Source organism: Nomascus leucogenys, chromosome 15 (genome assembly GCF_006542625.1).
Source record: "Nomascus leucogenys isolate Asia chromosome 15, Asia_NLE_v1, whole genome shotgun sequence".
Lineage (NCBI taxonomy): Eukaryota > Metazoa > Chordata > Mammalia > Primates > Hylobatidae > Nomascus > Nomascus leucogenys.
In genome coordinates, this window is record NC_044395.1 from 35,891,700 (window position 1) to 35,908,672 (window position 16,973).

Here is a 16,973-nt window from a genome sequence, read left to right on the forward strand (position 1 = left end):
AGAAAAATGTGTGCCTCAAAGGATCTTTTAAAAGCAAATATGCATTTATATTAATAAATTACAGAAATACTATATCTTCAGTCTCACAAACTTGAAAAAAATGCTGACATTACTATTTAGTTCACTGTTCTGACATACCATAAGCATTTAACCATGATATCTGTCCTATTTATTTCCTTCAGTTTTTTTTATTATTAATTCAAACATTTATTTTATACCCACTATGTGCTGGGTCCTCTTCTAGCAGGTAGTGGATACAGCAGTGAATAAAAAAAGACAAAAAAATATGTCCTTGTAAACCTTGCATAGTAGTGAGAATGAGAAGCTATATAAAATAAAATATGAAGTGAATACACAGTATTTCAGATATTGACAACATATAGCAGGGCATAGAAAGTAATAGAGAAAGAAAGAGTTGTTATTTTAAATAGGGTGTTCAAGAAAGGCCTCTTTAATAAGGTGCACATTTTGTTAGAAACTGGAAGGAAGTGAGGCCTGAGAAAAGCAGATGTCTGTGAGAAGAGCAATGCACATAGAGGGAGAAGCAAGGACCAAGGCTTTAAATTGGGAGTGCCGGTAAGGGAGAGTTTTAGGATATGTTCAGGAAACTTGCCAGGTGGTTAAGTTTTGTATGATCATGTACATCATTATAAGGACTTTAACTTTTATTCTGAAAGCCACTGGAAGCCACTGGAGGGTTTTGACCTATAGAATAAAATAATCTGTATTACCTTTTTGAAGGGCACCATTAGCTTTCCTGTTGACAACAGAACGTGTGTGTGTGTGTGTGTGTGTGTGTGTGGTGTGTTAGTAGTAGTGGTGGTGGGAGAAATACTGCAGAGAAAAAGTATGGAGATAAGTTAAAATACAATTACCATAATTCTGTAGAAAAGAGGTGGTGGTAACTGGGGCCTGTGTTAAAATTCTAACCCCCAGCATGATGGTATTAGGAGGTGGGATTGGGGGAGATAATTAGATGAAGAGAATAGAACCCTCATGAGTGGGGTTAGTGCCCTTGTAAAAGAGACCTCGGAGAGCTCTCTCACTTTCCTTTTGTCATGTGAGGATACAACCAACCAAGACATCCAGTCACTTGCAAACCAGGACGTGGTTCCTCATCAGATAGCAAATTTGCAGGGCACCTTGATCTTGAGGTTTGTTGTGTAAGTCACCCAGTCTATGGTATTTTGTTATAGCAGCTTGAACTAAGATGTAATTACCTTACCATTACTCTGAGTTAATTTCACTTCTGGCCTGCCCTTAGCATCTTGTATATATACTTCCGTCACAGTTTTTTACCAATATTTCCTGTACACTGAGAGTATGGTTGAAGATAGCAGTCATATCCAATATAAATTTAATGTGAGCCACTGAGGTAATTTTAAATTTTCTGAAATCATCAACCAATAAGTAAAAAAGGCGAAAATTTTTTAACCCAATATATCAAAAATATAATTTCAGCATGTCATCAGGATAGAAAACATAAATGAAAAATTTTACATCTTTTGTTTTTGTACTAAGTCCTCCAAATATTAAAATTTCATCAGAAATACCTGATTTGTATTTGCATTTAATAAAACCTACAGTTGAAAAATAGATTCACATACTTGAGTTGTTCTGGCCATACTTAAAATTTCAAATAACTGAATTGAGAATCAATTTTAAAATTCTGATTTAATAATTAAAATTTGATCAAATTTATTTCTTCCTTTCTTGTAACAACATTTTAAGTCATCAATATCTACATATGACTACTAGCTATTGTATTGGTCAGTGTAGGTGTATAAAATCATTTTTTCCCTTTATATACACAAATAGTATAGTATAAAGAAACATATACAAATGTATATGTGAATCATGAGATTAAAAAGTATCAGGTAGCATACTTTGTGAGATTTTATTTCCCAGCCACATTCGATTGCACAAGGGAAGGCATGGAGTAAACAGAAAGGTAATTTTAATTAGGCTTAGCATTTTTCCAGGAGACTGAAGTAGAAGAGAAGGGGATCAAAGAACTTGAGTACATAAATAAGGCAGTAATGAAGCTTGTTAGAGGTATAATATTCCTGCCAATAGTGCAAATTCTGAATCTAATGAGAAAACATGAGACCAATCCAACTTGGAAGATTTGATAAAATAACTGGCTTATGTTCTTCAAAATTTAAAGGTCAGGGAACACACAGACAGGGTGAAAAAATGTGCCAGATTGAAGAACACTGGAGCAATAGGACATCTAAATGCAATGTGGGATCCTAGATTGGATTGTGAACTAGGAAAATATAATTGTTCTAGACATTATTGGGTAATTGATGAGATTTGAACATCTACCTCAATCAGATAAGAGCATGGTATCAAATATAATTCCTTGATTTTGATCATTGTACTGCAGTCACTAAAGAAAACCTCTTGGTTCTAAAAAAAATATGCATTGAAATATTTGGAATAAGAGAACAAAATGTCTACAACTTATTCTCAAGTGGTCCAGTAAGAAAATGGGGAGATAACAAGAGAGAAAGATAGAAACAGCAAGAATGCAAAACAAATGATAAAAAAATGGGACAACTTGTTAACTCCTGATCTAGTCAAACAGTATATGGGATTTATTTGCACTATTTTTTTAACTATCCCATACATTTGTAATTATATTAAATAATAGAATTCAAGTCTAGCTGAATGTTTGTGAAGTTTTTCAGACTAACCTAAAGACGACAATATGGGTTCCCTTAGAAGCAGGAGTGGAGATCGGGATTCAAGTTTAAGCAATTAATTTGGGAGCTTAAGGATAAAGGATAAGTGAGTAAGGACATTAAATAAAAAGACAGAAAAGGGAGCAACGAGGGCTTAATATTGAGGTAATTGTTACCATGAGCCACAGGAAACCCAGGTGCTAGCATGGAACATATATTTCAAATTTGTGGATTGAAATTCATATGATGGAAATGAGATACAGGAAGGTCTCAGTTATAATTATATATGCAATATAATTATATATACTATTATAATCACACATTTCAATTTGCATCTGTGGATTGAGAGAATTAGGTTTTGCACACCAGTTCATATCAGTTATTGAGTAAGGAATGGTCTTAGGTAGCCCTGATTCCCCAACACTTGTGGCCTGGAGCACAGGAGCGTGAAGGTGTATTTTAGTAGCTGGAGAAAGCACTCAGATAAGGAATATAATTCCTAGTGGAGTAATTTGGACTGAGTATACTAAAATGATAAGGACAGAGGTATTTATCGAACACCACTATCATCTGCTACACTTGTTGACACTTTATCAACCTTTGTGTTATCAAATTACTATTATCATTATTGTTTTTACTAATACTAGTACTATTACAGTTTAAATTATTCACAGCAGAATGTAGGCTGGAGAGCGAAGTAGTCATGTCTTCTGTTGGAAAATTACTAGCAGTTATGCACCAGCACAAAAAAACATTTTAAAAGCTTATCCAAAACATTGAAAAAGTTGAACAATTCTATTCTGTAATGTTTCTTCATGTTTCCTTACAAAAGGGATTTAGAGTTTCTCTTTACCAGACTATCTAGGGCCAGTGTGCAACTAGGAAATGAACTGAATAAAAAAAAAATAGAGTAAGAGTTCTCTGATTAACACAAAACCCAAACTACAAGTATATTCATTTAGGCATTAAAGGAAGTTACTATTTATGCAAAACATTTTGATGTAACGAATTGTTATTCATTTAATTAGTAACTCCCAGTTCACAACTAGTTTACTCAATGTTTCCTACACAATGTTAAAACATTCTGGTGGAAGAAGGGGACAAAAAAGATCCCTCATGGGGTTTCCTTTGGTTTCTAATGCAGCATAATAATAATTTAGAGCACAGTCTGCAGAGCTAGATTAGATGTGTTCAAATGTTTTTTGTTTGTTTATTTTTGGTTGTTTGACCTAGGTTTAATTACCTTCTTGTGTCTCAGTCCCTTAACTTACAGATTTTTAGTATGCATTGAAATGAGTGGATACATGATGAATGCATAAGCCAATTCCTGGAACACATCTGCACGCTATTAAGAGAGTAAGAGAACGTGTGTGCCTGTGTGTGTGTATGGGTGTGCATGTGTGCATAGACTTGTCCCATTAATAAATATGTATCTCTTTCCTCCAAAGCTGAATTTACACAATTAGCTTCAGGTAATCTAGAAAGAACAGTGTGTGGAATGCCAGTATATGAGGAATTCATTGTAATTTGATAGTTTATTGTTTTTTCGGAGGAGAAATGGGAGAACATTTGCAAAGCTATTTTGATAAATGTATTTTGTATTTCAAAGACATTTAACCTTTCTCCTGACTATCTGATTTATCTCATCCATGTTTATTAACATCGGTGGTTATGATAATCTCCTTAAGTGCCATATAATGATTTTATTAATGACCTGTTCTGTGCCTGTGCAGAGATTTAAGAAAAATTAAATGACACCTTCCAGGAGATTGTAATTTATCTGAAGCTTGTTTTCACTTAATATATTTATTTGCATAGTTTGTTTCCTGAGTGCTATTATAAATTAGATAATTATTTATTCTGTTGTATGATTTTTCTGTTGTAGAAATGGAAGTTTAAAACTTGGAAATGTTAGTAAGTGGAATAGATTTGAATATTTTAAATCATTAAGAAGTAGCTGAATTCAAAATTTTCTGAAGAGTTTTTGTTGTCAGTTTCTTTTTTCCTAGAGTGCCTTAAGCAGATATTATCATCTTTAATTAAAATGACATCAAAAGAGCAAAGCAAAAGCCATGAGCAAATGCTTAATTAGTTTATTATAGGATATCATTCAGGACATTTAAAAAATTATATAAGTAAAACGAATCATGATCTCAAAAATAAGCATTATTTAGGCTTCATGAATTTAAAAAAACTATCGGAATATTTGACTATTTTAGAGAACGCACAATGTAATTGTGCTATGTAATCAACAGTCAGTTCTAAGTTTAAAAATAAATTTTGATTATACAATATATAATATCTCAAGTCCACGTTAACGGAAATTTATATTTGGAATTAAAATTGTTGACAACTAAAGAAAAACAAAAACATTAAAAAGTAAGCAATTCTCAAATAAATTGTAAAATCACAACTTTGACAAAAAGTTGAAATATAGACAAACAATATTTGTGGATTACAATGCAACAAGTATTTCATATATCATAGTCCACAGAACTAGGAAATCTACCATCTACCCCACATCACATTTCTCAGCTCTGAGCTACAGTTCCTTTAAGAATAAAACAATAAATACAATATAGTCTCTGCTCTCTGAAAAATTTAGCATATTAAAATCAACTTAACCATTGATATCTTATATTGAATTAATTGATTACTTTTTTCTGAAAGAAAGTTAATGAGAAATGAGGTGGAAGAAATTTTAGCTGTAATTTTTATAGAGAAGCCAGACAAATAGTTTCAGAAGAAATTCTGTAGAACAAATGATAGTCAAACTGTAAAACTATGATTCATTCATCCAATTATTTACCAAGTATGGATTAAGCACCGGTTTCATGCTGTGTCCTGAGCTTGGCACTGGGAATAAAATAGTTCTGTAACTCAGTATTATGGACAACTTAAATGGATGCATTGAAATGAAGAAACTAAGGCAGGGTAATGTAAAAAAATACTTTTTTGTTTACTGCTTATATCCAGTTGAAACTTCCTTATATTTTACAATGGTATATTTACTCTAATTGTATGAGTTAATAAAAATTAAGCTCTTTTAAGTTTGTATATTCTCAACAATTTTGATGGCTTAAATGTATGGATTCATTTTAGCACTGTGTAATCTTCAATATATTTCTACTCTTATTTATGCACTTAGCTCATCTTTTATTCTTAAAAAATCATCTAGCTAACATTATTCACCAAATGCTTCAAGTATTTATTAATTTAATATTGTTAAACGTTATTCTTTTATGAATAAAAATGCTCTTAAAATAGCCGTTTGTGACAGCTTTCCAAATCTTCATCATAATAAAGCTATGTATTACATTAATAAAGTTTAAAGATGAGTAAGTATTAGGTACTCACAGTTACATAAGTTTGACTGTGGAAAGTTATTTTTCTTATGTACTTAATACATTTATCAATACTATAAATGGTGATCTTGTAGTATCCTAGTGTTAAAATTCATCAATAAGGCAAATCAAAGCAACAGTCATGAGCATGAAGAATTAGATATAAATTTTTTTCTTTGAAGATAGACCTTGAGGATTTTGGTATTAACACATGAGTCATGTACAGAAAATTTTGTTCCTTTCTCTTTTATTTCCTTTAGATACTTTTGAAATGATTTTTAAATATAGTTCTAAATATTGTTATAGGAATTAAGACTGTGGACATGAGATTAATCTCTCTAGAAATATGGAATTTAAATAGATGCATTTCTATAATATATAGTTGCATCAGTGGCATTTAACAATCTTAGGGCCATGGTATTTTTGTGAATTTAATAAGATACATTGACCCATTCCTCAAAATATCTCGGTGTTTTCTACATGCAGTTTTGCAGATGATTTATGTCCTGGTTGAGAACTCCTGACTTTACCTCTAAGGTACTTTCAATCCTTAAGTTTCCACATCTCTAACACCAGGGCATTAATGATACTGCAGTTTGTATCACAATTTTCAAAATAAACTGAGATCATGGAGGATGGATAGATTGTTACAGTGAATAATGTTAAGGTTAGCTAAAAATCTACATTGCCTATTTTGGTCAGTATGCTAAAGAAGAAAAATAGATTGAAATGTTAAGGTAGTCTCCAATCTCGTAAGTGTGTAAGTGTTGGGAATAAGCCCCCCAAAATCTGGCCATAAAGTGGCCCCAAAACTGGCCATAAACGAAATCTCTGCAGCACTGTGACATGTTCATGACGGCCATAAAGCCCACGTTGGAAGGTTGTGGGTTTACCGGAATGAGGGCAAGGAACGCCTGGCCTGCCCAGGGTGGAAAACAGCTTAAAGGCGTTCTTAAGCCATAAACAATAGCATGAGCAATCTGTGCCATAAGGACATGCTCCTGCTGCAGTTAACTAGCCCAACCTATTCCTTTAATTCGGCCCATTCCTTCGTTTCCCATAAGGGATACTTTTAGTTAATTTAATATCTATAGAAACAATGTTAATGACTGGCTTGCTGTTAATAAATATGTGGGTAAATCTCTGTTTGGGGCTGTCACCTTTGAAGGCTGTGAGACTCCTGATTTCCCACTTCACACCTCTATATTTCTGTGTATGTGTCTTTAATTCCTCTAGCGCCACTGGGTTAGAGTCTCCCCAACAGAGCTGGTCGCGGCATATAAGTAAATATAATTCATCATTTTCCTAGCAAGTAAGTATGTTTAAAACTTATTTTCTATGTATTGTTTATTAATATATTTTGGAAGAGTAAGACATTTTACTACCATCCTTTCAATTCAATTTAAAAGGGAATTTTAAAAATCATATATTCTGAATTCTGGTTTTCAGCTCAGAGATGTAGAGATGTGAAAAGAGCCTCAGAACAACTAGAAAGCTAGACAAATTTCAAATTAGCACCTTTTCTTGAATTTATCAGAGAACTAAGATTGCAGTGCAAACAAGCAACAAAAATCTGGAAATATAACTACAGCAAAGGAAAAAAGTGAACATTTGAATATCTGAGTCAATTCCGAGCCACCTGAATCTAAATAAGCCAAGAGGAAGATAAAGTTAGAAATTTTTAATGAGTCACTAAAGGACAAATATGGGCCAGAGTGAGAGTATGAAGACTCTGGAGGATGCAGACATACAGGAGTTCTTCCTCTTGCAGGCTTTTTTTTTTCAGTAACCTCACCAGAATCATGCAGAGTGGAGCAAAGACAATCTAGAGAACACTCTCTTTATGACTTACTTGGGGAAGGGAATAGCAGTCACTGCTGAAATATTTCAACTCACTTCTGCCTCCAAAATGAAACAAAAAACTCCAGAGAGAAAGCCATCAAAACCTGTAGCCAGTGCATACTGGCAGAATCCCACTGCAATTATTGTAGAGAACAGAAGCCAGCACCTAAACTCTACCAGACCTATGTCTCTCCAAAGTAAAGTCAAAGAAACCTTAATCTACAGGGGATGGAGACCAACACTATAATCTAAGGACATTGGTTAAAGACGCAGTTCAGCTGGGAGATGGGGACGGAAAACAAAAACAATCTCTTCCCCCTGAGGAAGGCTAGCAATACAGGCTAACCCCAGTATTATGACTGGGTAATAGTGGTAAAAGTGGGTAAAGAAACATGGTGAAATCTACGCCTTCTAAATCCAGGATCACAATGCCTGCATAACAGCAAACTTTAATCAGATCAAAGAAAACTGTATCCTGTTCCATTCCCCACCAACATGCTAATAGATTAATTCTGCTGCAGAAAGATAACTCAATGATCTATTATAATAATATAATAAAACTATATTTTGGCATTCCAGCCTGGGCAACAGAACAAAACCCTGTGTGAAAAAAGAAAGAAAACAGAAATATAAACCAAAAAAACCTGTATTTTGAAGGCACTGGAAAGTGATCAGTGCACACAAGACTTGGTGACCTATAATCCTTGACACAGGGCAGATGTGATTTAATATCCATATTCACTTTGTCTTTTTCCTCAAGGATATTACCAAATCATAGTGTGTGAAGCAGAGTGCATGTAAAAAGCAGCAGCCTTCCTGAACTTGGAGACATTATAGTGTAGTTCCATCAAATGGCTGTGATTTAAGAAATACAAACCCATAAAGGGAAGAACTCTAGAGAAGGAGCCCTTAAACCTATATACAAACACCAATCAAGCCTTGGACTCCTGAGCATATACAATAATAAAGGCATAACTTTAAGATACCTCGTACAACACAATAGCTGGGAGGATACTGAAGAAAGATTTTAGATGCTCTAGAGAGTTAGAAAGCAAGGTTATACTTTCAGGTTATACTAGTGTGGAGACACTATGGTAAACCACGTGAGCTTTTTTTTTTTTTTGAGACGGAGTCTCACTCTGTCGCTGAGGCTGGAGTGCAGTGGCGCCATCTCGGCTCACTACAAGCTCCACCTCCTGGGTTCACGCCATTCTCCTGCCTCAGCCTCTCCGAGTAGCTGGGACTACAGGCACCCGCCACCACGCCCGGCTAATTTTTTTGTATTTTTAGTAGAGACGGGGTTTCACCGTGGTCTCGATCTCCTGACCTCGTGATCCGCCCGCCTCGGCCTCCCAAAGTGCTGGGATTACAAGCGTGAGCCACTGCGCCCGGCCACCACGTGAGCTTTTAGTTAAAAACCCATAAGGCCACAAACTTGGAGCAAGAAGTATACCTTAAAAGTAACGTCCAGCCAGGCGCGGTGGCTCACGCCTGTAATCCCAGCATTTTGGGAGGCCGAGATGGGCAGATCACGAGGTCAGGAGATTGAGACCATCCTGGCTAACACAGTGAAACCCCGTCTCTACTAAAAATACAAAAAAATTAGCCAGGCACGGTGGCAGGCCCCTGTAGTCCCAGCTACTCGGGAGGCTGAGGCAGGAGAATGGCGTGAACCTGGGAGGTGGAGCTTGCAGTGAGCCCAGGTCACGCCACTGCACTCCAGCCGGCGCGACAGAGCGAGACTCCGTCTCAAAAAAAAAAAAAAAAAAAAAAGTAACTTCCTAGGAATAAGTGCTTCACCTTAGGAGTAAGGGAAATTATAAAATAAACCCACTTGAAAAAGAAACAGCAAAAAGGCAGGATCAAGCTGATCAATTGTTACTGGATTTCAGAAGAAATCCAGAATAAAATTAATTTCTCTTTATAAAAAACATAAATATTAATATTTTTGAAATTTGTCATCCACAATTTCATCATCCAGTCAAAAATGAGACATTCTAAAAAGTAGGAACAAATGACCAAAAAGAAAGAGAAAAACTATAACATAGAAGATATCCATAATTGATTCAGGTACTAGAGATAAAAGATAAATATCTTAAAAAAAATTAAAATATACAAAAACAGGGAAAGATGCAAAATGAAAATGAAAAACTTGGAAGATTTTAACATATCTTTATAATTTGCATGAAAGAATCAAATGTATTTTGGAACTAAAAAATATTATATCTGAAATTAAAAACTCATTGGATGGGTTTAGCAATATAGAGAATACACAAAAAGAGACAATTAGTGATGTCAAATCATGTCCATGAAAATATGCAACGTAAAATAAAGAGGAAAAAAGATGGAAAAGCTTCAAGAAACCTGGGGCACCGCCAAAATGTCTAGTATACCACACTTTGTGTCCCAGAAGGGGAGGAAAGAGAATAGAGGAATAAAGCTAATACATTAAGTGACAATGGCAGAGACTTTTTTCATGTTCCTTTTTATAAAAAACGTCTTTTCCTTGCCCCATACCCTTAGATTATGTCAGAATAAAGCTGACAATTCTGCCAGGCTCTGAAACCCTAGTGCCCCCAACCCAAATCTTGGAAGCAAAGAATATGCCCTGTCATACAACTTTGTACAAGATGTAGTAAAACAAAGCTTAAGTTTTCTCATCTTTCTATAGCAAATGGTCAGTTATTTGATTTGTGTTCCTTATACTCTGTTATATAGTTATTCATGATTCAGCTGACCTTAACAAAATTCCTAGCAGTGGAACCTTGAAATGCATGTGGCTAGATTTATGCTAAAATGATTCAGTTAGCATTTTAGTAACAATTCAAAGGTTTTTGTTTGTTTGTTTTCTAGACTTAATAAAAGGATAGGATTAGAAGAAGCAATCTAGTTAAATTTCCCATTTGTATTTTATTTTCTTGAATACTTTTTTCATAGTTATTTGTTTAAAAAGATTTAAAAATCATTGCACTTTGGTCAGAAAAATAATAAATATATCTTATTAGAAGAGTCTTGTGAAATATATCTTAGCTATATTGAGTTACATGCGCTTTGCTCTCCATCCTTAAAACCCTGTATTACCCCTACCTAGCAATTATTATTAGATGTTGTGATTACTCAATTTTACTTGTCTGTTTCCCACATGATATTCTGGTGAAGGAGAGCTAGTCTGTATTTTTTGGCTATTCATCTTCAGTGTCTAATACAAAACAATAAAGACTTTTAAAAATTAATGAATAAGCACTATGGTTCATTATGTAGGGTTTTTCTTTACCTCTTTTGTTAGAATATATTGGTCTCTATGCTAAAATGTTTGCATTTATCTTTCTAGTTGTAAAATTTCTTCTCTTAATCCCAGTATCATCGGAGTCATTTACCTATATGGCTTTTCCTGACTAATTCACTAATTTACTCCTAAATGAGTCAATTATTATAATCATCCCTTGCAGTAATATTATTGTATAGTAATACAACAATTCCTTGTGATTATTTTTCCCATTTGACTAAGCTGTGTTTTTTGAAGACGTTTTGACTTTCTAATCTTCATTTCTCCAGGATGTGAAAAGTGCCTTTTACATAAAAAACTCTTCTACATAATAAACTTTTCATTAACTTTTATTCATTTTCTGAAGAATGAATAAATAAATGAATGAAAAGGGAAGAAAAAAGAAAGAAAATAAATATGGCTTTTTTAATATTCAAGAGATACATAATGTTCCATATTAATTTTAAATTGCTTCAACTTTTTCAAAAGTCAGTATAAAATTTTAATAAATCACAGTTTTTTCCTTATAAGAGATACGTCACTTTTGAATAAACTTGACAATTTTCCATCCTGAAATTACATCCCTGATAATCTATTCTGTCACATTTCCAGAACTTTAGAATGCTCTTCTTCCTCATAATTCCCATAAGATATCTTAAATGATTTCTTGGAAAAAAATCTAAACTGGATTACAGGTGCATTCTTTTAAACAACTGCTTGAAAGAAAATTTGTTTCTCTGTTTTATTCTGTGAAAACTTTAATTTTCCCTACCTTGTTTCATTGGCAAGTTCAAACCTTTGTTAATCTCTAAAGTTAATTCTGTGGGGCATTTTTTTCTGGTTGCAGTCCTGAAGCAAAATGTGTGTTCTAATCAGAACTATAGATCCTCTTCTATCTGTTTAATTGGCCAGGACATCAATATGTCAATCATAAATTTCAGGTACAGATTCTCAATATCTCAATATCCATAGGATCACTTTAATACTAATCTACCCAGAACCATCTCATGATCCAATTTTTATACAAACTCTTGAGAACCCACAGAAATTTATATCCTCTCTCACCTCTTTTTCTTTCCTTTGTCATAAAAAAGCTTATACATTGTGCTAAATGCAAAAGATAAAAAATGAGTAAAGCATGGATAATTCTTAATCTCAAAGTCTAGTTCTGCATATATGCATGCCAAAAGTCAGTAACTAATGTAAGACATTACCTTGAGGACAGAAAAAGTCTTCCTTAATTCACTGGGCTGGAGTCAGGTTTCAAAGTCAGGTTAGCTGGTGCCAGAGGCCACACCCAGCCATTGCACTCTCCTGCCTCTCATGGATATAAAGCATGAAATGTGAGCTGGGGAAAGTGCCATTACAGCTGGATCAGAAGCATCTTAAGGAGTGGACGCTTGACTGAGAACAGATGCTTGGTAGTTTCTCCTACCTTATGGCTCTCTTGCTTGAACTACTGTGATTCTTTTCTATGCGTACCTTAATCTTAGAGCTTGAGCCTCTTCATTAGAGAGATCAGCAGTAGTTTGATTTTTAACCTTATTTTTTATTTGTGGAGTATTCCTTTAATGAAGAGTAATCCTTCAAATCACTGTTAAACACTTAAAACATGCTTTAAATGGCGAAGAAAAAACATTAAAAAATATTTTTAGAACCATACTAAGCTTTTAGATTTTTGCCTTTCTTGACAATGAGTTGGGGCTTTATTATAGTTATTATCGCTCGTTAGTTGGAGTTGACAAGAAAGAGTGGTACAAAAATCTTCATTTTCAAGTTATGAGTACTGTATGTATATATCTATACATGAATCTATCTATCTATCTATCTACCTATCCATCCATCCATCCATCTCTATGTGTGGGTAATGGAGCAAATTAATTACAGTCTGAAAGAATAAATGATTAAAACTATTGTCAGATTCATAGCATGCCAAGGAGTAACATAAATGTTCAAATGTATAAATGTGTACTCTCATAATTTGCTCTTCATTGAATAGTTTTATAATTTTAATTTTCAGCTTAAGTTTTTTTTTGAAATAATGCATATCAGTTTTAGGGTAATATAAACCTTTTTAATTTAAAAACTATTATTTTAACTCTAATAAATACATAAGCTTCATCTTAATTATGCTTGTTATTTTTCACGTATGTATATCTCACTTCTACTTTTAGTTTCAAATTAAAATGCTGAAAAATCATTTCTCATTTGACTTTAACTCTTCTGTGATATTCAACATTCTACTTTAAATTTTATTTATAATTTTAGAAGATTTTTTTTAATTGTAGTATCATCAATAGATAACTTAGCCTAGAAGTTTGCATTAACAAAGTAATATGTTAGGAGTTGTCTCTGGTTCATTTAGAAACTACTGAAATCAATATTTAAAGATGACTGAATTGTCAAGAGAATTGTACTTCAAGTGATGGTCCACGACCTGCCTGCCCACCCTGAGATACATTCAGTCAGTCATGGCAGCAGCAACAAATTGATGCCTTGTTTTAAAGTCACTGAAAATTAATTTAATTTAGTTTTGCTATTTATGTGACTTCTAGAGTATTTAAAGATTATTTTATACTTTAAAGGTTTTTAATAAACATTTATTAGGTTCCCCTGCATTCACACTAGCTGTTTCCTATGAATATTCACTTTTATTACCTGTCATTGTTTTGATAAAGTAGACATTTATCAAAACATCAAAATAGTATAACAATAAATTATTTAATTGGAGTGTGTTTTGTGATAAAACATATTTGAACATCTCTCTTCTACATTTACTATAATCATGAGCCTTTATGTTATTCAGATGATTTTATGAACACACTTGATTATGACCTTATAAAGCACAATAAGAGTTTATACATAATGTTTTGTTTGAGCCTTATAATAAGCCATGTGCCCTGTGAAATAGAGTGGGTATAATGAAATCCCCATAACTAATAGTTGCCTGAAAATCCCTAGTTCCTCAATTTATGCATTGAATTTTATTTGAGTGAAAATTACTTAAATTCATATATCAGACATGTTAAGAAAACCCAGTCTCTCTATCCTAGTATCTCCCAAAATTATCAGAAACCTTGTATGACTCCTAGTTATTTCTCTTCCAAATTACCAACACCTGCTTAATATTCTATTTTCTTACAGCTCACAGCTTAGGATTGTTTACTTTGCTTTGCAATAATTATGAAGAAGAAATACAGGCTTGTTATGGTTTGAATGCATCCTCTCCAAAATTTAGGTTTTGCTCACATTGCAGTATTAAGAGATGATTAGACCATAAGGGGTTTTCCCTTGTTAATGGGATCAAGACTCTTATAATGGAAGCTTTAGATAACATTCATTTAGCTTGCCCTTCTGCCACTTGTCAAGTGATGATGCCACAAGAAGGCCCTCCCAAGACCAGAAGCCGGTGCCTTGATCTTGAATTTAACAGCCTCTAGAATTGTGAGAAATAAATTTTTGGTTTTTATTAGTGACCCAGTCTCAGATATTTTGTTTTAGTAGCACAAAACAGACTAAGAGACAAGTTTTGCTGTATTTGGCTGACTTACTGACACTTTGAAGGCAATAGCAGTAAAACATTACACAGCAGCAACTTAAAGTCAAATATTAGATGTTCTGTTTTTTTATTTTAAAGTTCTTTGACCGTGCCTGCTTCCTTCACCGTGAATTTCCTCTTTCAATGTTTTTGGGTCCTTCTTTCATTTTCTCCTTTTCACCTTTTCCTCTCTCACTTATCTCTTCCTCAAGATATACCTTTGGGAACTCAATTTCTTGTTCTTCTTACAGAGAAAATCCAAGCATCTGTTTCCAACTACTCTTCAGATATCCAGTGATTAATTAATATGCTCAAACAAACAAATACCCATCTACTCTAGGTCTAAGTGTTCGTCATAGAGAAGATATGACAAAGGCTTTGGAATTTTGTTCTCTTTAATTTCTCTCCCCCTCTCTATTTGTAAGTTGTATTGAACAAAATAAAGATTTATTTTTCTCGCTGATCTTAATTGTATCATTATTGTTAGAAAGAAGGAATAAATACAATATTTTTTATTAACAGTAGTTTGCCACTTCCAGCAACACCCATTTTAAATTTGAAGAAACTGAGGATCAGAAACGAAGGAACTAGCTTAACTGAAAGACATTGAAAAGACACAACACAACTCCTAGGGCCTTTTTCATTGTATGTCTTCCAATTTTGAGTCCTAACAATGATTTCCAGTGATATCAATGCAGTTAGACTATTGCCATAAATATTTAGACCTTTGGTGAGTATAATTTTAAGTGCGTGTGAGAAAGCGCACAATTATACAGAATTGCTTTGCTTTAAAATTACGTGGAAATACTTGAAATTGCCCCAAAGCTGTTTTCATTTATTTAAAAAATATTTGCTATCAGCTCCAGTCAGATAGACAGGGCAAGCGCTTACCTACAGGAACAGAAGGACATGAATAGTTTTCATGATTTGTGAAACTGTCTTATATTGCCGAAAAACAAGGGTGTAAGTAATCTTTTCTTCAATGCTTAAAGAATTATAAATAAGGGGATTTGGGAGAGGTACCAGACAGGTACAGAGGGGGATTTTCTTGTCCTGCACCACATCTTGTTTCAATAAATGTTCAGCAAAAAGCAATTATGACAATAGAAAGTGACAAAGTTGTATTATTATCAGATTATATTATTTTAAACTGATTTTTGGAAAGCAGAACACACTGGAGAAACACTCATTTTATCTTAATCTATTTTGTGCCCAGTGGCACAACCAGGAGTCAGTAAAGAATGGTGAGATCTGTGACTATGCTGGGTCCACAAGATATTGGCAAAGAGACCCGGCCTGAACTTTGAACTAGGTCTCAAGGCTGGCTGCAGTGGTCTGCACTGTGCTGTTTGGGAATGAGGGATTAGGTATTACTGTTTCTCAAAAAGGAACCCATGATCTTTTATCTCAAAGGATATGGAAAATTTTCAAAACGCATATTTATGACTCATATCAGACTTCCTAAGCTAGAATCCCTATATATAAGGAATCTGTAATTTTAGTGTGATTCTTATGAACTAAAATAAAAGAACCACTGCTGAAACTTTCAGTGACTGCCATAGAATAGAGAAGGAGAAGTGAGAGAGTTGATTTTAACTTTATGGTGAAGACAAAGATATTAGTAAATAACTGAGAGTCTTAGATTCTAATTCAGTTTAGCTAGACAGCTGGTTTAGCAGAGTCTAATAAAATTCACTGATGAACCTCTCAGAATTTCTGAGCATGATGAACCAAAGAGCCCTTAAATACAAAGTTTATGTGCTCACACAGTTGTTAAGTAAAATAAAAACTTGTAAGAGTAAACATCTGTAGTTAGATTTGAAGAAGCAAATCAAAATTCCTAGAATGTATAGATTTGCTAACAGTTGTGCTTAAATTTGTTTTTCATATACTATACCCCTTCTATAAATATAATAATCTTTATAAACGGTCATTCAGTGAAGAACTTGATTAGGAAAAAAATAATGATAGTATGAAAGTCAGGTCTCTCTGATCTCAATTGCAGTTACAGGAATATAACTTAATTTCCACATCTATGTTAACTGGTATGATTGCCTGTTGGAGCTGTTATCCCAAATACAAATTCTAAATCAAGCAGTGGAATTCTTAAAATGGTGGGAGCAAATCTTAGTAATGATAAATAAAATATGAGAGTCACAAATTAAAATTCATTGCAAAACAATAGGTGTTATAGGTATCTTACAGCTGCTTGAGTCTTTAAACAAGTTTTTTGCATTTTTCTTGATTAACTACAAACATAAAGAAGACTAATTTGTTCTCCCTTAATCTATAAACTA